At 39.7% G+C, this 25,237-nt stretch overlaps 1 pseudogene; it reads right to left on the bottom strand.

Annotated features, from left to right (window-relative positions):
• Positions 1–1,237: 1,237 nt before the first annotated feature.
• On the bottom strand, positions 1,238–22,579 carry LOC149171567 (photosystem I chlorophyll a/b-binding protein 3-1, chloroplastic pseudogene; annotated as a pseudogene).
• Positions 22,580–25,237: the final 2,658 nt, after the last annotated feature.

Raw genomic sequence — 25,237 nt, 5'->3', positions numbered from 1 at the left:
TACGACTAGATCCAGACTCGTTGTGGGTAGGGCTTGGTAGGTAGGTTATCCACTTATGGTACCTACTATTCCATGTTCAGTGTCAATGCTAGGTTTCTGTCTCCATCCAAAAAAGAGAAGAATCACTATAGTTAGTCTCCCATTCCGAAAATAAGATAAGAAAGAGAGTCTCTCCACTAAATAAAATAAGAGGAGAAAAACATAAAGTTAGTTAAAATTAGAGCAACAACTGGTAGTTCAACCTAGTTGTTAGTTAGTGGCAATAAATTAGCTTTGGCACTTTCAAATTGCCTTGACCTTGCCGTAGTAACACCTACTCATTCAATATCCTAAGTCTGTTGATAGTAAGGTGCCCAGGAGGTCCATTGTTGCTTTCTGGCAGATTTTGAATAGTCAATAATAAATGGCACATCTAGTGTCTGTGTGTTTTTCTTTGAGTCTCATGAATTTTCCTTGTTACAGCCCTTGTTAGTTGATATTCTGAGCATATGAGACAATATTATGAGGACCTTTTAGGATTCACCTCCATTTACCTATTAGTGGCATCATGGCAGTAATGTGCCCCTGTATCACAAAAGAAGACACATCTACATTGGCTTTTGCAGTTGGCAAGTGCTTCAAAGTCTTAACCTTCACTGTGAAGACACTGAGAATGGGAAGGTTGCAGTGGACTACTTCAAGCAAGGTAGAACATATGATATGGGTATGGGATATGTATGTTTTAAATCTTTAGAACTTATAACAACTCTGAAAATAACAAACCAGATTATTGTTTGGATTTTTTTTTTGGGTCAAAAATTGACTCTAGTGATTACCTAAGCTAAATATTAAGGATTTTTGTGCCTATTGACGTACAACCAACTATGTTTACATCCTATATACCACACGAGGTTGCGCCAAAGGTACATCCTATATACCACACGAGGTTGTGCTAAAGGTATTGAATGTTGTTGTAACTACCTAGTAGATCAAATCTACATCATATTATTGTAATAGTAATGACTAGAGTCAATGACAAATGAATATCACTTTGCAACAAAATTTGATAGGTTTCACTACACATTTCATAAATAGTAATACAATTTAACATGAACGTGATCCTTCTATTTTTACATTGCAATTTTATAGATACAGAAGGTTCATTATACAATATATTCAAAGAATCAAGACATGAATTGACATGAATGAGTTAAAGGCAAAAGAAATTTCAGAGTGTAATTCCTTCTATATTTTTGGCCTAGGAGTCGATGTTCAGGTTGGTGAGAATGTTGTTGTTTTCTAGATCAGCCAAACGATCCAAGAGGTTATGAAATGGCCCAACTCTGGTAATAAGGCCCTGAATGAAATAATCCAAGACAACCAACATTGCAAGCCTTCCATTCTTGACCTGTTTCAGCTTCAAATCTTTCATGAACTTCTCGTCGTTACCTAATCCCAGAGGAATCAAGATTGAATAAGGGACATCTGGGGTATGCAGGATTACCTAAACCACCCAAGTATTTCTGAAATCCCAAGAAATAAATATTGTTTTCCCATCGATCTAGGGTTTTTGTAATCCAGTAATCTTTTGTGTTTTGCAAATCCCATTAAGGCAATCTCTAGCACAAAAAGAGTGAAAGGGTCAACCCAATAATCATATGTCCCTGCTAGAGGAATGACACCAGTTCTAAACTAGGGAAGTGCGGTCTCATGTGGGATTAGCCCAAGGTTTCCTAATATTTCAGGAGCAATGGCTCCAACTGCACACAACATTGCATATCGCTCGTTCATGATTTCTCCATAAGCGAGCCAACCTGGTTCGATAGAACCTCCAGGTCCTTCAGAATCCATCAAGCCCAACAAGTCAAATCCAAAGTCACCAGGAAGCCTGTAATTACACAAATATATTCAAATAATTAGAAGAAGAATCACCATTCTTAATATATTAATGTCGCATGAATGACCAGCCTAAGGAGATGTTTACAGTAACAAGTGAGCATATTCATCTTTGATATTTTTTCCTCACTAGAATTTTGGAAAAGAAAACATAGGTTAAGGGAGCATTGTCTTTGGAAGTGGCATACCTTTAGATCTTTCGCAGGATATAGGACCTCTATAAATACTAAGTCTATCTCTCACATTCAAAGAAACTCTACAGAAAGTTTCCAAACACTTCAGAAAACACTACTTTCATGCCTTGTCCTTATAGAAGTTAAATTTCTCAGTGCTAGTGTTGAAGGTATTTGGTCTTCAAATTTTCTTTCACATATCCAATAGGTCTGTTTTTCCATTCTTCCCTGAAAACGAGAGTAGCATCATCCTCTGAGGCTCTCCAAACACTCCCTGTAAAGGCACTTTTTCCAAACATTTTCAGTCCAGTGTCCTTATCATTATTTGATCTCTTTTCAAGTTCTCTATATAAGTCGTTGAGTGCCATCCATAATTGACTCAATACTCTCTCCTGGAGAGTGCTCTAACATCTACCAAAGGGTTCATTATAAAACCGCCGGGCATGCCTTTATGCCTATTATTCTCCATGATATCTATTTCTCATCTAAATTTCCTCAAGCATGAAACATTAGATGTTGCAAGCATGAGAAATTGGACATAAGAAGAAGATAAACCCTTAGATAATGTGTTTTTTTTTTAACATCTAGTAGGGGAAGAAGATAAAACCTCAGATAATGGGCTCCTGGACAATTTATGCTCGGGATTTTTGGGTTTGGAACTTATATCCATTAATAATATACTACCGACATGCGGAGGTGTGGTATTGTCTGACTCTGTAGCCACAACTTAAAGAAAGGAACATGCACTTGGACTTGTTGATTTTGTTCTTTGTCACAATGGTGGCAGATTCTACACAGAACAAAGCAGATCTAGAGCTCCCGAAGTCCTTGTTCCACACAAGAAAACTGAAATAAAGGAATGTGCCCTTGATTTTGTTCTTTGTCACAAAGATTTAAATGCCTGCAAAATAGATGTTCACTAAGCATGGATTTAAAAGGGTGGTGACCATCAACAACATATTGAAAACCCTACTAACAAAAGCAAAAGGATTTAACTCACGGACATCATTAATCACAAATAAAACCCAAAACTCTACCTGATGTTATCCTTGACCAGTCTTCACCTAGAAAGGAACCTCACAATGGGGGGTGTGAGCACTATGGTTATGGGAACCTGCATGAGATAATGCTCTGTTACAAAACTAGCACCAAGAATCCTCCGTGATTTTAAAAGTTCTTCCAGTTACACCTATAATTACCTTAACTACCTTCAGCATAATACCTATGTTGTGATTCGATGGGGGAAAATAGTTTAATCATCTAACACACAATATCAACGGTGCCTAAAAGTACATAGTGTCACCCAGGAGAGTTGTTTTCAGAGGGGAGTGCCTTACGACGTAATTAAATTATTAGTCGTTTTTTAAATATTTATCAGTCTAAACTTAGGGAATATGACTAATTAATCATAATTAATTAAGTTAAGGTGTGAATGTTCTAGAAACTCACACGGATCGATAGGGAAATAATCTGGGCCATCGATTATATTTTAATCTTGGTCGTTGGTGCTCCAATAGAAGATTATAAGAAGAATTAAATGGGTAGATGGAGAATACACAAGTGCAGTTACTCAGTTGCCCAAACAGATCGATTTTCTCAATGGTTGAAGTTCAGCACAAGAGATAGAACCAGAGGGTGAGTTGCAGGAGAGAGAGACAGGGTATCAGCAGTGGTCCGGGAAGTGCAGAACGAATTTAGGAAGAGATGGTGTGAGGAGAGACACAGTACATTAGAGCACTACGTAGTTGCTAATCAAAAGGTGACGTAGAGAGACCAACGTATGGGTAGAGGGCCCATCTGGGGATTAGGGGGTCGTCGTGGAGAGTGAAAATTTTGTCACTAAATTTCTCTTAGTATTTTTCCTCTGTTTTGTTGTCTGAATTCTTGTACTTGAATTACTGCTGAAAGATTAATAAAGAAACCCTCATTTGTTGCACCGGTTTACTCACATTGGGTTTTTCCGGGGACAATTCTCCAAAAATAACTGTGTCAATATTTTTATGTGTGTGCTAGAATTTCTCTAGTTTTCCAGCATTTATTTTTCTTCCACATTATTTGTTTTGTGAAGGCTGTAGTGCATATGTTTCAATATTTTCCATAAGGAATTGCAAATAGTTTGTTTAATTAATTTAACAAATAGAAGAAATATTATCAATTGTTTCTGTAGGATTCAAGGTTTTTCGAATTTTCACATAGTATCAAAGCACATATAGAAGCCAACGAGATCAGTTGCAGAGAGGATAAGGAGCTTTGTAGCATTGCATAAGTAGCTGCTCAAAACCCCAGAGGCTACGCAGTCCCCTTGGCCAGGAGAGTCATTTTTTGAGGGAAAATATATTTCTCTGAGAGAGTCGACAGAGAAATTATATTTTCCAGATCGAGGATTTCCAGAGGTAGAGGGAGCAATAGTATTTCCTTGCAGAGTCAATTTCCAATTGGGACGCAGTATTTTGCAGCAAAAAAATCAGTGTTCGGAAGGAAAGGAGAAATAACATAGAAAAATCATGGACAGACTCAACAATCAGGAAGCCTCAAAATTATCTTCTAGGTTGGAGGATGAGTTTTCTTGCTTATCAAGTTCATCATCATATGGTGTCTGGTATATTGATAGTAGAGCTTCAGCTCATATGACAAGAGTTAGATAATATTTCTCTAGTTATCAAGAAGAGCAGCTGGACTTCCAGATCATTATGGGAAACATAACTAAATGTACTCTGGTAGGGAGAGGCACCATAGAATTTTAGACAGAAACAGGAACCAACACCAGCGCTACTAATGTACTGCATGTGCCAGGATTGAGTATGAACCTAATTTTAGTGTCCCAATTACATGACAAGGGGTACGATATACACTTCAAGGGGAAGAAAGTGTATGTAAAACACTCTAGCTAGAAGAAGTTGAGACAGGTTATACAACAGCTCAGAGCAATAGGTTATACAAAGAAATAGGTTATACAGGTTGCAGTTTGATTCTCTAATGGCACTGATAGGAAATTATAATAGCAATGGGAAGGAGTTGAATGAGCTATGGCATAGGAGGATGGGGAATTTACACCATGGAACACTTAGGATGCTTAGAGAAACTATAACGAGAGTTCTAGTTCTCAGTATAGAGCACGATGTTGTCTGTAGAGGATGCGTACTTGGGAAGTACACAAAGGCATCATTTCCTAAAAGTGACAGCAGAGAAAATGACGTACTAGGATTAATATATTCAGATATTTGCAACCCTATGACCACTGGAGCTCTTAGCGGTGGTGAATATTTCATCACCTTTATTGATGATCATTCCAGAAAGACCTAGATATATTTCTAAAAGACCAAAGATGAGGTCTTTGATCGGTTCAAAGAGTTCAAGGCTCTCGTAGAGAATGTGACAGGGAAAAATATCAAGGTGCTATGTTTAGATAATGGTGGAGAATACAAAGATAAAGAATTCATAAAATTTTGCGTGAAGGAAGGCTTCAAAAGAGAATGGATACCTCCATATAATTCTTAGCAAAATGGAGTAGCGGAGTGAAAGAACAGAGCCACAGTTGGGGTTGCAAAGGCTATGTTGTATGACCAGGATTTGCCTAGTTTTTTATGGGCAGAGGCATGCAACGCAACAATGTACATTTAAAACAGAACACCTCATAGAGAATTGGGGAAGAAAACGCCAAAGGGGGTCTTCACAGGAAAGAAGCCTGAAGTAAGTTATTTGAGAATATTCGGGAGTGTGGCTTACTACTACATACTAGATGAAAAATGTAGTAAATTGGATCAGACTGCAGAGAAAGGGTTCCTTGTAGGGTATAACGAGACCTCAAAGGCATGCAAGATCTACATTCCTAGCAGCAGGAAGATTGTAGTGAGGCGAGAAGTAAATTTCATGGAAGACAGAGCTTTCAGAAGATCTCGAGAAATGCCTGTAGGTGATCAGTCAGCAGAAGTTTTTTTAGTATAGTATCAGGGAAAGCAAGTGGGACAAATAGGAGGAGCATCACAGGGATCGAGTACAGTGACCAACACCATTATCTCCTCATAGGTAGGAGATCTAGGGAGTTCTCAACAGACGGAGTAGCAGGAACAGGAGGAGGAACTGATTGAACCTCCCACCACCAGTGGTAGAGCTAGTAGGGAAGTGTGTCAAACCTTGAGGGATGTAGAGGAGTTTGTCAGAGCTCCTAGGATAGACAAGAGATAGCGCAGACAACCTGACAGATATCAAGCCTTGGTAGCTCAAGTTACAGAACCCTCCAGCTTTCAGGAAGACACACTGCATCAGGTGTGGGTGGATGCCATGGTAGAAGAATACAATTTTATCATGCCAAATGATGTTTGGGAGGTACTGCTTAGACCAGAAGACATTTCAGTTGTAGGTTCCAGATGGATCTACAAGATCAAGTACATTATAGATCGCAGTGTAGAGAAGTACAAGGCTAGATTGTGGCGAAGGGGTATGCACAAAAGGAAGGGATATAATATGAAGATACCTTCACCCTAGTTTCTAGATATACCTCTATTAGATCATTTTTATCCCTAGCAACGGAGTTGGGATGGGAGATTCACCACGTGGATGTCAAGACATCATTCTTGAACGAGGTGTTAGAAGTAGAGGTGTATATAGAGAAACCTGAAGGCTTTGAAATTCATGAGAAGCACATTCATGTATGTAGGTTGAAGAAATCCCTATACAGGCTCAAGTAGGCACCCAGGGGGTGGTATGGTCAGATTGACAATTATTTGCAGTAGTTGGGATTCATCAAGAGTGATGCAGATCCAAATCTCTACTATTTGATGGTGGATAATGAACCTCTCATTATATTTTTGTATGTAGATGGCCTGTTTTTGATAGGATTGTTGGGCATTGGATAATCCAAATCTTTCTATGTGTTTCGTGACATGTTATTAACTGCCTCTCGAGGATCCGTTAACTCTAGTGATGCGTCTGTTGACTATTACCTGGGGGTTTTCATGAAACGACAATTGTGATTCCAACAAGTGGTATCAGAGCCAAAGGTCTCGAGTTCAAATCACACCCGACTCGCGCTGGGGGGAGCTTCTTGGGCATTGGATAATCCAACTCTCCCCATGTGTTTCATGACATGTGCTTAACCACCTCTCGAGGATCCCTTAACTCTGGCGATGCGTCCATTGACTAACACCTGCAGGTTTTGGTGTAACGATAATTGTGATTCCAACAAGGATCATCAGAGATCATAAAGGACTGTGTTAGTGTCGGTATCTTCATCCCTCCATCAGAGATCAAATCCTCTTGTTGCATTTCATATTAGGTGTCCCGCCCAGTCATTTGCATTCCATTAGGCGCATGGATCATCTGACGGTAGTGGCATTCCTACAGTTTCCCTCATGTTATCTACCTGCTGGCTCATGTTTGTTCATTTCAAAGCATATACAATTTTCTTTTTGTCTTAAAGATTGCAAAGGTCTTTTAGGGTTTCATTGTCAATTAGGTCTAGGGTTTCATTAGGGTTTTGTCAAAAAATGTTTCAAAGTGTCTAATAACAACCAGCAGGCCATGAGGAGGTTCCAACATCAATAAAATTCATCACCAAGTGCTCAGAATGTGTTTTTCCTCAAAACTCTGTTTTGAGGAAAAAACAGAGTATTTTTGCTTTTATTGTACAAAAATCATGAAATTTTGTTTTCTTCATTGTATATCACTCCATCTGCAACCCTGGTTTCTTTCCTTAGCCCCAGTAGTTCCAACACCTGCAAAACAAGCAAAGCTCAGGTCATTTAATTCATCACAAAGCTCAAATGAAATGAAAAAGTCCAAAAAACAGAGTTCGAAAATAAAGTCATTTCCAGAACATTATGAAAGTGGGTTTTGCAAAATTAAAATTTAAAAGCTCCATGTATAAATCATGTCTCCAAATGTTTAAAGCTCATTTGCACTCCAAGATCAAAGAGAAAGCAAAGCAAGGTTGTTGTGGTGAGCAAGTGAGAAATTTGGGTGAAAGTCGCTCCAAGTTACTGGGCGCGGTGCACTGGGCAAGAGGCGCGGCGCACTTACCAGGCGCGGCGCATTGGGCCACATTTCTCAGTGCAAAAAGACACGGGCGTGGTGCATTGGGTTGGATGCACGGCGCACACAGCCAGCAAGCCCGAAAACTGCCAAAGCTTGCTCCAAATCGCCCAAAACGCACAGATTTGTCTTGGTACAAAGGTCAAACACATCATCAAAGACAGTTCAAGACAGTTTAACACATCAGCACCTACAACTCCAAGACAGTTTATCCACCAGCAGACATGGCATTTGATCCTTCATATGATTATGAAGAGGAGACCCACAGTGACTCACCTACAGAGGGACATGCACCCAGGAGGCCTCATAGAGGTGGCAAACATATTAGAGAAGAACCAACCACTCTTGCTGAATTACAGGCATGCCCTCTTGCCATCTCTTGTTTCCAACATCAGTCATGTTATGAATTTTGTGAGAAGGTTGCTAACATTCAGTTTCATCATGAGTGGGATCATTTGTTTGTACTGCATTTACATGGTGATCAAACCACTCTAGCTGGTGTCACTTTCACATTAACACCAGAATCAATTTCACTAGCAACCGGTATTCCCCAACATTGGAGAGCAATGGAACAAGAGGCAGAAAATTGACCGGCAACATTATGAACCGCACATCAAACCCCGACTTTTTGAGACAGCTTAAGAGAGTGTTTCCTTTTCGGTACCTCAAAGATGAATATGCTCCTTTAATGAAACTGATCATGAAGTATTTCAACTGTGAGGGCCGGTTCTCCCATTTATATGCTTATCATATCAGGCTGCTGATGCATTTTACCCGGGTACGGATGATGAACATCCCTTACTTCATGTGCCAAAACATAGAGAAGATGACCACCCTAGTGCAGCACAAGACTCCTCAACAGCAGTTCAACAGTATTTACCATTTTGCTCTCATCAAAATTGTGGTCATTCATCAGCTTGGCTTACAGGGCATCACTTGGGAGGACTTCATCTCTCATGAGTTTTTCAGAGCTCAACAAGGACCTTCAGAGGCTTTGCATGAGACAGGTGGACCTTCTTATCAGCATGAGGGCCATGAGACACAGACCGCTAGTGTGCCGGTGTTCATCACCTATCAGAAGGGCACTAGACGGTTGTTTGCAGCAGCCAAGCGAGTGTTATCTCCACCCGGGGTGGAAGGGGCCTCGCTTCCGTCATCAACACAACAGGTTTAGGATCGAGGCAAGAGGCCACTGTAGGAGGAAGGACCATCAGGTGAGCGGGAGACTGATTTCATTCTCATTGAGGGTGATGATGCTGATATGGGCCCGCAAAGCACCAATCTTAGAGAAATCATTCAGGAGCAGCAGGCGGACATTGATGCCTTGTCTACCAACTTGGATAGAGCCCAATGGACAATACAATACCTGGAACAAAGGAATAAGTAGCTGGAGGACCAGCAGGTGATTATGGAGTTGCAAAACATTCGGGAGAATCGCCAAGCTGCCTAAAGGAGGAGGGTAGAGTTCACTTCATTAGAGCAAGAGATCAATGTCGATCGAGAGTCATGGCTTGAAAGAGCCAATATCCACTTGGAGAGGAAGCTAGAAAAGGCCAACAAGGAGAAAAACTTGTTGAGACACATGGCTGTTCATTACATGGCGAGGAACAAAGTTTGCAAGGCGAGAATCAAGAATTTGAAAGCAAAATTGAAGAAGGCATCAAAGAGGCAAAAGGAGCATGATAGACTTCAGATATTGGCCAAGGCTTCCTTGGCCCAACATAGCTCTTGATAGAGAAGACTCAGCCCAAATTTCAAAAAATTTGGAGCAATTTTTTCATTTTGGAAATTTTTTGGCACAAAAACAGGATTTTTTGCCCTATGCGTCGCGCCACGTGGTGCTCGCTTTTGCTAGGAGCCTCCAAATCACAAAAACTCAACATTTTTGGATTTGGCATGAAAAATTATGCTTTCCTACCTATGGCCAAGAAATTTGGGCAGGTTTTGAGCCCTCAAAAAGGTCAAAAACACTCAAAAAATGACCTCACTACCCTTATTTTGACACACAGGAAGCAGTGTTGGGAGAATGGAGTTTTGGAGGGGCAAATGGAGGCCAAATTGAAAAATTCCACTTGGGTTGGAAAGTAGACAGGCCTCCAAAAGTGGGTCCAAATAGGTGCGACGCATAGAGAATCAGGCACGGCGCATAGAGGAAAAAATGCCAGTTTGACCAAGTTTTGCTCTGTTTTTCGCCCAGCTTTGCCTAGTTTGAATTTTTTACTTTCCTAATGGCAAATTTGTGATGTAATTTGATGAACATTGATGGATCATGATGTAAACATGTTAAATTTTCACTTGTAGAGGTAGATTCATTAGTTTAAAAGTTGTTTGAAACCGAATGAATCAGTTCCCTTCTTTCTAGAGGCATGTTGTTCTATTGCCTAATTTATAGTTCTCAGTTTAGAGTTAGTTGAAACAGCTCCTAAACATGTGAGCTCGACCCCTAGAGGAAAGGATGAGCTATGGTTCTCTATATTTTGTGGTTTTTTAGTCATTAGCATGGTTGGACTTTTGAGAAAGCCTTGAGCTTCATTGTACATTGATTTTCAGCATTTTGGCTAAGGAATTGAGATCAGGATTTGCAACACTCTTTGGGATTCATGTGGCAATTTGTCTTGGTACAGTGCTTTTCTCTGTAATTGTGAATTTTCTTTATGTGTTATGTATGCCATTCTCTATCTTATTTCTTCTGAACTAAACAAATAAGAGTGTAAGTATTATCCATTGAAATTACAGTGCTCTACTTGAAGTTTTCTTTAGTTATTTGATGTTTTCAGTTGTTTGGGGAGGATCCATGATTGCTCTTGCCCTCTTCAACACCTCACCTGTCTATTCCTTCCATATCATTCAAAATTAAGTTCCAAAATGATTGCCTACCTTTCCCCATTGAGATCTCTGCAGGACTGAGCCTCAATCCCCGCACCCAAAATTTTCCTTTCCATCTGAGCCAACAAAATCATCATTTTATCAAATCAAATTCTCTTGCACTTATACCTAGCCTAAGATCAATACTTCTATCAGTCATCTCAAGCCCTCATTGATCATAATTTGCTGAGATTGACCCGGAGAGAGCCCTCTCCTGACCTGTTAGGGCTAGCTACCAGGCTGAGCGTAGTTTGATGCTGGCCCTGGATCCTACCTTTTCAGCCTGATGTAGATTTAGGCACTAACATAGTGGCGACCATACTGGGGAATAAATTGTTTGTTTGTCAGTGTTCTTCATTTTATAAACTACAGACAGAGCCTGAAGATTAGCTAGGTAGCCTTCGAAACGCTTTTGCTTTGCATTAGCGCAAGTAGATAAATGCTACTTCAGTCAATATCTGGTCTAGTCTTATAAATGGAGCATCTAACTTGCAAATCACCCTAGTACAACTGATAATTCTAAGCTTTTGGATGATAAGTTTAGGATTTGATAGGCTGAATAAGTTGTTAATGTCCATTTGATTTCTTGGAAATAATAGCACACTGGCTTCCAGAAGACATACCAGAGCAAATCCAAATCCTGATCCCCCTCCTGTCTACGAAAATCCCAATCTTATTCCAAGAATCCTTCGCCAAGGAAGTTCTATCATTCCCGTGTTCAAAGCTCAATCGTGTCCTGTTGGTTTTGAGTATCTCGAGGATCTTGAGTTTGATGAGCAGTTTGAGTTGTCTTTGTTTGAAACCAAATCTGAAAGTGTTGTTGCTTCAACTGCCTTAAATCCCGAGTTTGTTAGAAATCTTGAAACTGAAAGGGCCAATAAATCCATTGATAATTATATCTTGAATCAGCTCCAAACTTCAATTGTGGCTTCTAATATTGTTGATTTCTTAGAGACTGCTTCTACAACCCTTGGGTCATCTGCAATTGCATCTAGCTCAAGAATTCCCATCAAACCTACTTTCATTCCTACCATTCCTGTGCAGCCTACTGTTTCTGATCAATAATCTACAGTAGTGTCGTCTCCATCTACTCCTTCTACTCCTAAAACATCCAAGATTGCTTCGTCTCCACATACACCTCCTCATACCCCCCATACTTCAGCTCCACCCACTCCCCCAACATCCCCAAGACCGATTTCAAATCCACCAAGAGCAATGGCTGCTTGTTTTGCACCTCTTGTACTGCCTCAAAATTTGGATGATATGCCTGCCGACTATCAAAGCAAAATTCCTTTGTTTGATGGCACTCCTCATAGTGTTACAGCTCAGCAACATGTGGACAGAATGATGGATTTCTTCGATCTCCATGAGATTGATGCAGAAAATGTAACCATGAGACTCTTTGTACAAACATTTGGTGGTGAAGTAAGGAAATGGTTCAGGGCCTTGCTGGCTGCAAGAATCACTACATTGGAAAATCTACAGAGACAATTCTTAGACCGCTGGGAAGTGAAGAAAAATCCCCTTCAGATCCTTTCCGAATATGAGCACATCAAGTGGAATGCTAGTGAGTCTGTTCAAGATTACTGTATTAGATTCAATTCAGTTTACAATGCAATCCCTGATCATATAAAGCCACCCATGGGGCTAGCCTTGATCAAGTTTCCAGACGGTTTTGATACTGATATGGCTTATCAATTAAGAGAGAGAGATTTGACTACTTTGGAAGACATGCAGAAGATTGTGGTCAGCGTTGAAGCAAATCTACTGGCCAAGAGAGCTAGAGCAAGAGCTGAAAAGAAAGTCACAATAAAAGAAGAGTCTTCCTCATCAGATCAAGTGCTTCGAAAGGTGGAACAGATGCTTGATAGAATGAAACTTGACAAGTCTGAACCACAAGTCAGAAATCCTAACTTCCGTGGCCAGTAGTAGCCCTAATATAGGATCAAACAAAGAAAGCAGCGAGCCCAAGACCAAGCAGCCCAACAGCAAGTGTAGACACCTCTACAACAGAATTTTGTACATGGTCCAGAATTAGAAGAGGAGGAGAATGTGATTGGAGAAGAAAATCATTTCTTTACGCCCGATGACATGCCAATTTTCATCACTGAAGATGAGGAATACTCCGAGAATTCAGCTGAACGAAGGGATGAAAATTTCATTTTAGCAAATGAGACAGTTCTTGAGGAAGAGTTTGATGAATACCAGAGAGGATACATTAATGCTTTGTCAGCTCAACAGCGGTAATATTCACTTCGAAATAGAGATGTGCCTGTGAATCCAATTCAGAAAAGGAAGGAGGCAACAACGTCAAAGAATGATCATCCTAATGTGCAGAAAAAGGGAAAAGAGACAGTTGATCCTAACACTAGCAAAACGACAACAACAAGTGAAAGACCAAATCAGCCAAATGTGTCAAAGGAGAAAACGGAAAAGAAGGATGTTCCAGCGAAAGAGGTAGAAAAATTTTCAGTTTTTAACTTAGAAAATGAAATTGCTAAGTTGAAAATATCTATTCCTTTGACTGAGTTGATGAAGAACAACAATTATAAAAGTCAGGTGTCTAAAATTTTGAGTTTAGATCCATCATCCAACATGGTAAACGTGGAGGATGAAAGTCCCAAGCTGATTTTTGGGCCAGCATTGGAAAGTCAGTCCCAAGATAGTGATGTCGCTCCTTTCTATATCAGTCTCAAGGTGCATGACTTTGTTTTACATAATGCTATGTTTGATTCCAGAGCCTCTCATAATCTCATGCTGAAAGCCATCATGGAGAAATTGGGATTGGAAATCACTAGAAAATATCATGACCTTTACTCTTTCGATTCTGGTAGAGTAAGGTGCATTGGGCTTATCAAGGATTTGGTGGTCAGTTTGGATCAGATTCCAGCTAAAAATGTTTTGATGGATGTGGTGGTGGCGGATATACCTCCTAGATTTGGCATGCTTCTTTCCAGATCTTGGGGAGCAAAGATTAAAGGGACAATGCAACTTGATTTCTCCTATGCTACAATTCCCGTGTTCGGTCAGATGAGGAAACTATACCGGGAACAAAAAATGAAGTACATTATCACTAGCAAGGAGAAACCAGTGAATCATCCGATCAACTATGTACATACTGATCTAGAATCATTTGTTTTGTATTCAGAGAGTTTTAATGATGTAAATAGTCAAATAGTGGAAGTAGAAGACATTCCCAAGATCACTAAAAAATTCAGAGAAGTCTTAAGACAAGAATGACAAAGACTTGATGGTATCGCTGAGCAATCAGCAGTTCGACAGCAGCAACATATTGATGGACGGCAAGGAAAAGGAAAGGAATTTCAGCATTTGGAAGAAGATGAAACAGGCCTATGGAGAATGGACTTTGATGGCGCGGTAGGAAGAGAAGGTGCTGGAATTGGTATTTGGATACGTAGCCCTGTTTTCTCTCCAAACAAAGTGCCAAGCAATGTAAGGGTTTGCTCTTATAAACTAGCTTTTGACTATTCAAACAATGAGGCTGAATATCAGGGAAAATTTTAAGAAGCCCCCTAAATTTACATGTATAATAAATGGGCGAATCTCCATGGTATATAGGAAAAATGGAAGGCGATTTTATCAATAATGTGATATGTATATATAATTTTTTGGCGAATCTCTCACCAGGCATGGCGAATATTTTACTCAATTATAAAATCTTGTGTTTATTGAATACACAAATGAAATCATTGCATTTCTTTAAAATATCTTTTGAAATCAAAATTATCGATATTTGATACCTTTCGGGGGTTAGTAGATCCAGAGTAAAGATGGATCTATGCTGGTTTAATTCCCCCATTTAAATAGGCTACATTCTAAGTGAATACCATGGGTCAATACCATGTGCCATTTTGGTGAATACCATGGGTCAATAACATGTGCCATTTTTATTTTTATTAATACTAATATTAGGGTTAATAATGTTTTTTTTGCATGGTATTAATAACAATCTAGTCCATGGTATTTGTCCCATAGTATTTTTCCCATAGGTTTCACCTAAATATAACGCATTTTTTGAGTGTTCGTAAATATAAGGTGACTTATGGAGTAAATATAAAAAAATGTTTTATTTGTTTACCATACCTCTCGTTTATTTATATTTTTATTAATTTACCATACCTCTTTTACAAATATGGTATTTGGCCCATAGGATTCACTTAAATAAAACCTCTTTCTTGAGCCTTCATAAATAGAATGAGGGTTATGGACTAAATATAAAAAGAGGTTTTATTTATTTACCATGCGTCTAGTTTATTTATATTTTTATTTATTTACCATACCTTTTGAGTAAGTATAAAAAAACGTTTTATTTATTTACCATACCTCCACTTTACTTATATTTTTATTTCTTTACACTCTTGCATGTATATAAGGTGACTTATGGAGTAAATATAATTTTTATTTATTTATTTACCATACTTCTCATTTATTTATATTTTTATGAATTTACCATACCTCTTTTATAAATATGGTATTTGGGCCTTTGGCCCATAGATTCACTTAAATAAAACCTATTCTTGAAAATGGGCGAATGGATTCACTTAAATAAAACCTATTCTTGAAAATGGGCGAATGGAAGGTTGTAACTCCTAATTTCAAGGGCTAAATTTACCTTTTTTACCCTCTCCCTTAAAAGAAGGTGGGCTATTTGAGGTGATTTGTAAAAGTGTACTATGATACAAAATAATCGCCCACTAAAAATTTAAAACCCCTTAATTTCGCCAAGGGGCGAACATTCGCCCCTAAAATCACCCCTACTGAATATGAAGCTTTGATTGCTGGTTTAAAAGTTCTTAGAAAATTGAATGCTAAAAGGATTTCAGTGTATAGCGACTCCGAGTTAGTTATCAAGCAGGTGAAAGGCGAATACCAAGCTAAGCATCCTTGAATGCGGGCCTACTGCAATGCAGTGTTGGATAGCTTGAAAGTATTTTCAGATTATACTATAACTTGTGTGCCCCGTGCTTAGAATGTCATTGCAGATTCACTTGCAACAACAGCAAGTAATTTGAAAATTCCGATGAATTCAAACAACAAGTTCGAGATTCACGTAAAGCATCACCCAGCTGTCCCCGACAATCAAAGGTATTGGCAAGTGTTCCAAGATGATGATGAGATCGATGAATTTCTACAAAATAAAGGTAAATTCAAGGACAATTCTATTGATGTGGAGTATGATGATGGTGATGAGGATATGGAAGTCAATCAGATGGAATTTTTGCAGCTGAAAGACAACATCATTCCTAAAGGTATAATACCTTTGGAGGAGCTCTTCGATCAGGACGATGTGGCTAGAAAACCCAGCTTGCTGCCAACCGAAAAAGGAGTTGAGGATGTGAACATTGGATCAACTGAAAATCCCAGGATGGTGAAATTATCAAAGGAATTGTCCCCACAGGTAAAAGCAAAGTATATTAGTTTGTTGTCCTCTTTTACTGATGTATTCGCTTGGGATTATTCAGATTTGAAGGCATATGACAAAAGCATAATTCAGCATGTGATCCCGATCAAGCCAAATCAAAAGCCTTTTCGTCAAAAGCTAAGAAGAATAAATCCAAAGCTGTTGTCCTCAATCGAGAAGGAAGTGAATAGGTTGTATAAAGCTGGTATCATAGTCCCCATAAGATTTTCAGATTGGATTTCAAACTTGGTGCCCGTCCGCAAGAAAACAGGTGAGATCCAATTATGTATTGATTTTAGAAATCTGAACAAAATTTCCTTGAAAGACAATTATCCATTGCCCAAGATGGATCACATATAGTTTTAGAGAGTAGTTGGAGCATCACAGATGTCACTACTCGATGGTTATTCGGGTTATAATCAAATCTTGGTCCATGAGGATGATCGTGACAAAATAGTGTTCACCACTCCGTGGGGAACTTTTCATTATGCAAAGATGCCTTTTGGATTGAAAAATGCTGGTGCAACCTTTTAGCGGGCGATGGATATAGCATTTGCCAATGAAAAAGATGTTTTTCTAGTTGTTTATCTTGATGACTTAACAATTTTCTCTAATACAGATGAAGAGCACCTCTATCATTTGAAGATTGTTTTTCAGCGGTGTAGGAAATATGGCATCTCGCTCAATCCAAAGAAAAGCTTGTTTTCCATGGATGAAGGCAAGCTTCTCGGGCATATTATCTCAAAGGAGGGCATCCGCATCGATCCAGCTCGGGTGGAGGCCATTCAAAAGATTGATTTCCCACGAAGCAAGAAAGAAATCCAATCCTTCAATGGTAAGATAAATTTCTTACATCGCTTTATGCCCAATATTGCAGAGCACCTAAGAGAAATCAAAAACATGCTGAAAAAGGATAGTGCAGTAAGGTGGACTGAGGAAGCAGTTAAGTCTTTTAATTTGGTGAAATTAGCTCTTTCTTCAGCTCCAGTTTTGATCAGCCCGGACTATACTCAGGATTTTATTTTGTTTTCATTTGCCTCGGATCATACTATGGCAGCGATCTTGATGCAGAAAAGAGACCAGCTCGAGAAACCAATTGCATTCTTTAGCAAAACCATAAGGGATGCAGCATTGAAGTGTAATATTATTGAAAAATAGGCCCTTGCGTTGGTAAAAGCATTGAAATATTTTCGAGTTTATATTTTGCGTTCTCATATCCTTGCTTCTGTTCCTAATGCTGCTGTTAAAGATGTCCTAGTGCAAACAGATCCGAAGGGAAGGAGAGGCAAATGGATTGCTGCCTTGCTGGAATATGACGTGGAAATCAAACCGACAAAGCTCATTAAAGGACAGGGCTGGATAAACTAATGGCTGAGTCAAATCTACACGACTTGGACATTAATCTAATTGCTGCTATGTCCGAGGAAGATGAAGAAAATTTGCCCACTCAGGTATCAGAAATCATCCTCCTTTCTCCTTGGTATTCGGACATTGTTTATGTACTCCAAAATCTGTCATCACCTCCCGGAATGGCTAAGAACAAAAGTAGGACACTAAACAACAGCCAATAAAATCTTGAGAGCGGGCTATTATTGGCCAAGTCTATTTCCTGATGTGTACAAAACAGTGGCCAACTATCACGAATGTCAAATTTTTCAAGGTAAGAGGAAGTTGTAGCCTTTACCACTCAAGCCCATTGAAGTAAGCACTCCATTTCAACAGTGGGGTTTGAATTTTATTGGTGAGATTCATCCTTCTTCTTCAGCACAACATAAGTGGATCCTCACAGCGACGGATTATTTCACCAAATGGATTGAGGCAATTCCTACAAGGCAGGCCACTGATTCGGTAATTATCTCATTTCTTGAAAACAACATTTTGTCTCGTTTTGGATGTCCAAATAAGTTGATCACTGACAATGCAGCAACCTTTAAATCGAAAAGAATGATTGACTTTTGTCATAAGTATCAAATCAATTTGGGGCATTCAACTGCCTATTACCCACAAGGCAATGGTTTGGTGGTATCCTCAAACAAATCTCTTGTCAACATTATTAAAAAGCTACAGGAAACTAACAAGAAGAGTTGGCACAAAAAGCTGGTTAATGCACTTTGGGCAGACAGGGTAAGTCAAAAGAAATCAATCGGCATGTCACCTTTCGAGCTTGTGTATGGTGTGGACACAGTCTTCCTGACCTCTTTGGCAGTCCCGGTGGCAAAACTGTTGCAAGAAGCTGGCAACGAAGATGATAGTTTGTAGCGGAGGATCAATCAAATGATACATTTGCAGCAAACTAGAGAGGAGGTATTTCAGAACACTTCTAAGCTGCAGGAAAGAATTAAGAGGATATATGACCAAAAAGTGAAGGCGGACAGGTTTGAAATCGGAGACATAATGCTGAAATGGGATGTAAGGAATGAAGAGAAAAGTAAGCACAACAAATTTGAAAATCTTTGGAAATGACTGTACAAGATTGCTACACATCGGGGCCAGAATGCTTTCCTTTTGTGAGAGCTAAATGGCGAAGACTATCCTGGTGGGTCGGTCAATGGTCGGCTCCTCAAACGGTATTATGTGTGAACTGTTTTCTGCTGTCCTATTCATCATTGTATATACCGGTTTGTTTAAACTCCATTGCAAGAGTGTATTATTTTCATTCTTCATTTTGGGGCCCGAGGTGAAGGCTATAAAGCTGAGGTTTGATTTCAGTTTTGGTTTGGTTTGTTAGAGTCAGGTCTTTCAGTCAATTTCAGTCTTGAAAATGAGTCAATTTGAGTCACGTTCAGTCCTGAAATTGAGTCTTTAAGTCAAGAGTTCAGTTTTGTTTGGTCGAAGCTATTGACTCCATAGCCCAATGGACGAAGGCACTACCTTCTTTCCCAGAGATCTATTTCTTGGCACCTCCAAGGAGCTACCATCCCCATTGGAGCCAAATGTTAGTGCCTAAATCTACCTCAGGTTGAAAAGGTAGGATCCAGGGCCAACATCAAACCACGCTCAGCCTGGTAGCTAGCCCTACCTGGTCAGGAGAGGGCTCTCTTCGGGTCAATCTCAGCAAATTATGATCAATGAGGGCTTGAGATGACTGATAGAAATACTGATCTTAGGCTAGGTATAAATGCAAGAGAATTTGATATGATAAAATGATGATTTTGTTGGCTCAGATGGAAAGGAAAATTTTGGGTGCGGGGATTGAGGCTCAGTCCTACAGAGATCTCAATGGGGCAAGGTACGCAATCGTTTTGGCACTTAAATTTGAATGAGATGTAAGGAATAGATAGGTGAGGTGTTGAAGAGGGAAAAAGCAATCATGGATCCTCCCCAAACAACTGAAAACATCAAATAACTAAAGCAAAATTCAAGTAGAGCACTGTAATTTCAATGGATTCTACTTACACTCTTGTTTGTTTAGTTCAGAAGAAATAAGATAGAGAATGGCATACATAACACATAAAGAAAATTCAAAATTACAGAGAAAAGCACTGTACCAAGACAAATTTCCACTTGAATCCCAAAGAGTGCTGCAAATATTGATCTCAATTCCTTAGCCAAAATGTTGAAAATCAATGTACAATGAAGTTCAATGCTTTCTCAAAAGTCCAACCATGCTAATGACTGAAAAACAACATAATATAGAGAACCATAGCTCATCTTTGCCTCTAGGGGACGAGCTCACATGTTTAGGAGTTGTTTCAACTAATTCTAAACTAAGAACTAGAAATTAGGCAACAGAACAGCATGCCTCTAGAAACAAGGGAACTGATTCATTCAATTTCAAACAACTTTTAAATTGATGAATCTACCTCTACAAGTGAAAATTTAACATGTTTACATCATTATCCATCAATTTTCATCAAATTACATTACAAATTTGCCATTAGGAAAGTAAAAAAGTCAAACTAGGCAAAGCTGGGCAAAAAACAGAGCAAAACTTGGTCAAACTGGCAATTTTTCCTCTATGCGCCGTGCCTGATTCTCTATGCGTCGTGCCTGTTTGGACCCACTTTTGGAGGCCTTCCCGATGTCCAAATGAGCTCTAGGTGTGCTTGTTGGAAATCTCTGTCTGTCTACTTTTCAACCCAAGTGTAATTTTTCAATTTGGCCTCCATTTGCCCCTCCAAAACTCCATTATCCCAACATTGCTTCCTGTGTGTCAAAATAGGGGCAGTGAGGTCATTTTTTGAGTGTTTTTGACCTTTTTGAGGGCTCAAAACCTGCCCAAATTTCTTGGCCATAGGTAGGAAAGCATAATTTTTCATGCAAAATCCAAAAATGCCGAGTTTTGTGATTTGGAGGCTCCTAGCAAAAGCAAGCACCACGTGGCACGACGCATAGGGCAGAAAATCCTGTTTTTGTGCCAAAAAATTTCCAAAATGCAAAAATTGCTCCAAATTTTTTGAAATTTGGGCTGAGTCTTCTCTATGAAGAGATATGTTGGGCCAAGGAAGCCTCGGCCAATATCTAAAGTCGATCATGCTCCTTTTGCCTCTTTGATGCCTTCTTCAATTTTTCTTTCAAATTCTTGATTCTCGCCTTGCAAACTTTGTTCCTTGCCATGTAATGAACAACCATGTGTCTCAACAAGTTTTTCTCCTTGTTGGCCTTTTCTAGCTTCCTATCCAAGTGGATATTGGCTCTTTCAATCCATGACTCTCGATCGACATTGATCTCTTGCTCTAATGAAGTGAACTCTACCCTCCTCCTTTAGGCAGCATGGCGATTCTCCCGAATGTTTTGCAACTCCATAATCACCTGCTGGTCCTCCAGCTGCTTATTCCTTTGTTCTAGGTACTGTATTATCCATTGGGATCTATCCAAGTTGGTAGACAAGGCATCAATGTCCGCCTGCTACTCCTGAATGATTTCTCTAAGATTGGTGCTTTGCGGACCCATATCAGCATCATCACCCTCAATGAAAATGAAATCAGTCTCCCTCTCACCTGATGATCCTTCCTCCTGCAGTGGCCTCTTGCCTCGGTCCTAAACTTGTTGTGCTGATGATGGAAGCGAGGCCCCTTCCACCCTGGGTGGAGATAACACTCGCTTGGCTGTTGCAAACAACCGTCTAGTGCCCTTTTGATAGGTGATGAACACTGACACACTAGCGGTCTGTGTCTCATGGCCCTCATGCTGATAAGAAGGTCCACCTGTCTCATGCAACACCTCTGAAGGTCCCTGTTGAGCTCTGAAAAAATCACGAGAGATGAAGTCCTCCCAAGTGATGCTCTGTAATCCAAGCTGATGAATGACCACAATTTCAATGAGAGAAAAATGGTAAATACTATTGAACTGCTACTGAGGAGTCTTGTGCTGCAGTAGGGTGGTCATCTTCTCTATGTTTCGGCACATGAAGTAAGGGATGTTCATCATCCATACCTGGGTAAAATGCATCAGCAGCCAGATATGATAAGCATATAAACGGGAGAACCGACCCTCACAGCTGAAATACTTCATGATCAGTTTCATTAAAGGAGCATATTCATCGTTGAGATACCGAAAAGGAAACACTCTCTTGAGCTGTCTCAAAAAGTCGGGCTTGATGTACAGTTCATAATGTTGCCGGTCAATTTTCTGCCTCTTGTTCCATTGCTCCTCCAATGTTGGGAATATCGGTTGCTATTGAAATGGATTCTGGTGTTAATGTGAAAGTGACACCAGCTAGAGTGGCTTGATCACCATGTAAATGCAGTACAAAAAAACGAGCCAACTCATGATGAAACTGAATGTTAGAAACCTTCTCACAAAATTCATAACATGACTGATGTTGGAAACAAGATATGATAAGAGGGCAGGCCTGTAATTCAGCAAGAGTGGTTGGTTCTTCTCTAATATGTTTGCCACCTCTATGAGGCCTCCTGGGTGCATATCCCTCTGTAGGTGAGTCACAGTGGGTCTCCTCTTCATAATCATCTGAAGGATCAGATGCCATGTCTGCTGGTGGATAAACTGTCTTGGAGTTGTAGGTGCTGATGTGTTAAACTGTCTTGAATTGTCTTTGATGATGTGTTTGACCTTTGTACCAAGACAAATCCGTGCGTTTTAGGCGATTTGGAGCAAGCTTTGGCAGTTTTCGGGCTTGCTGGCTGTGTGCGCCGTGCATCCAACCCAATGCGCCACGCCTAGCGTATGTGCCGTGCCCGTGTCTTTTTGCACTGCGAAATGCAGCCCAATGCGCCACGCCTTTTAAGTGCGCCACGCCTTGTAAGTGCGCCATGCCTCTTGCCCAGTGCGCTGCGCCTAGTAACTTGGAGCGACGTTCACCCAAATTTCTCACTTGCTCACCACAACAACCTTGCTTTTCTTTCTCTTTGATCTTGGAGTGAAAATGAGCTTTAAACATTTGGAGACATGATTTATACATGGAGCTTTTAAATTTTAATTTTGCAAAACCCACTTTCATAATGTTTTGGAAATGACTTTATTTTCGAACTCTGTTTTTTGGACTTTTTCACTTCATTTGAGCTTTGTGATGAATTAAATGACCTGAGATTTGCTTGTTTTGAACTACTGGGGCTAAGGAAAGAAACCAGGGTTGCAGATGCAGTGATATACAATGAAGAAAACAAAATTTCATGATTTTTGTGCAATAAAAGCAAAAATACTTTGTTTTTTCCTCAAAACAGAGTTTTGAGGAAAAACACATTTTGAGCACTTGGTGATGAAATTTATTGATGCTGGAACCTCCTCATGGCATGCTGGTTGTTATTAGACACTTTGAAACATTTTTTGACAAAACCCTAATGAAACCCTAGACCTAATTGACAATGAAACCCTAAAAGACTTTTGCAATCTTTAAGAAAAAAAGAAAACTGTATATGCTCTAAAATGAACAAACATGAGCCAGCAGGTGGATAACATGAGGGAAACTGTAGGAATGTCACTACCGTCAGATGATCCATGCACCTAATGGAATGCAAATGACTGGGCGGGACACCTAATATGAAATGCAACAAGAGGATTTGATCTCTGATGTAGGGATGAAGATACCGATACTAACAGACTGCAAAAGGAACCTTGAAGTAGAATTTGACATAAAGGATATGGGATTGATGCACTATTTTCTAGGATTGGAAGTATGGAAGAAGAATGGGGAGATCTTCCTTGGGCAAGGGAGACATGCTAGAGATATTCTGAAGAGATTCAGAATGCAGGATTGCTGACTCATGACAATGCCCATGATCACCAATTGGAAGAAGATAGATGCATCACGGGACAATGAAGTCGAACCCACCTTATACAGATAGCTCATTAGGTCACTCATGTATCTGGTTAACATTAGGCCAAACATTTGTTTCGTTGTCAATACCCTTAGTCAGTTCAAGGTAGAATCGAATAGGGTACAATGGGCAACAAATAAGCACATTATTAGATATGTTCGTGGAATAGTCAGATATGGGTTGAAATATACTTGAGGAGACGATGTCAGATTATGTGGATTCATAGATGTAGATTTGGTAGGTAGTTTAGTGGACAAGAAGAGTACCTTCGAGTGTTGCTTCAGTGTTGCATCAGGGATGGTTTCTTGGTAAAACACAAAGCAGAAGTGAGTAGCACTAAGCTTAGCAGAAGTTGAATATATGGTAGCCAGCACAACTACGTGCGAAGATATATGGCTTAGGAAGTTAAGAAAGAACATGGGAATGACCAATGTTTACTGTGATAGTCAGAGTTGCATAAAACTCTCTGAGAATCCAGTATTTCATGATAGGTCGAAGCACATTGATATCAGATGTCATTTCATCAGAGACTGCATTCAGCGTGGGGCAATCCAGCTGCAGTATGTTCCCACAAGAGATCAGGTAGCAGACATACTCACAAAAGCTCTAGGGAGAGCTAAGTTCATCCAGTTCAGGGAACAGATGGGTAAGGTGGATAACCCATTTCAGTAGCAAAAACTGATGGATTCTCATTTGCTGCAACAACAAATGAGAGGGAGTTGTAGTGCAAATGCAGTAGTTGGCAACAGTACAACAGGGTCAGCAGTAGCACAGATGTAGCGCATATCAGAGTTGCGCAGTAGTTGGTGGGAAGCATTAGCCAGCCATCAACAATGTGACAAGAGATGGTGCAAAGACAATGTGTTGTGACAATAGTTACAACATTAGAACACTTTCCTCTCTAAGAGGGAGTGTTATTTTTTGTAGCATCAGATGTGTTCTAGCCATGAAATTTTGTGGAGAGGCTAGATACATGAGATCTTCAAAACCCAGAAATCGTTTATGGAGTTTCCACCTATAAATGACTTAATTAGATTATTAGTCATTTTTAAAATATTTCCTAAGTCTAAACTTAGGGAATATGACTATTTAATCATAATTAATTAAGTTAAGGTGTGAATGTTCTGGAAACTCACACAGATCGACGGGGAAATAATATGGGCCATTGATTATGCTTTAATCTTGACCATTGGTGATCCAACATAATAATATACGAAGAAGTCGATGGGTAGATGAAGAATACACAAGTGCAGTTACTTAGTTACCCAGGCAGATCGATTTTCTTAGTGGCTGAAGTTCAACAAAGGAGATAGAATCAGAGGGTGAGTTGCAGGAGAGAGAGAGAGGGAGACGGTATCAACAGTGGTCTGGGAAGTGCAGGACGAATTCAGGAAGAGACAACGTGAGGAGAGATGCATTCCACTAGAGCATTGCACAGTCATTGCGCAAAAGGTGACACAAAGACACCAACGTATGGGCAGAGGGTCCATCTCAAGGTCAAGGAGTCGCTGTGGATAGTGAGAAATTTGTTACTAAATTTCTCCCAGTACTTTTCCTCTGTTTTCTATCCAGATTCTTGTACTTTAATTACTACTAAAAGATTAATAAAGAAACCCTCATCTGTTGTGCCAGTTTTCCCGCATTGGGTTTTTCTG

This window comes from Pinus tabuliformis, chromosome 4_2 (assembly GCF_031772625.1).
Source record: "Pinus tabuliformis cultivar Carrire ecotype Pingquan chromosome 4_2, CPIR1, whole genome shotgun sequence".
In the NCBI taxonomy this organism is placed as follows: Eukaryota; Viridiplantae; Streptophyta; class Pinopsida; order Pinales; family Pinaceae; genus Pinus; species Pinus tabuliformis.
The sequence above is the reverse complement of the archived record's forward strand: the minus strand, read 5'-3'. Positions and strand labels throughout refer to the sequence as shown.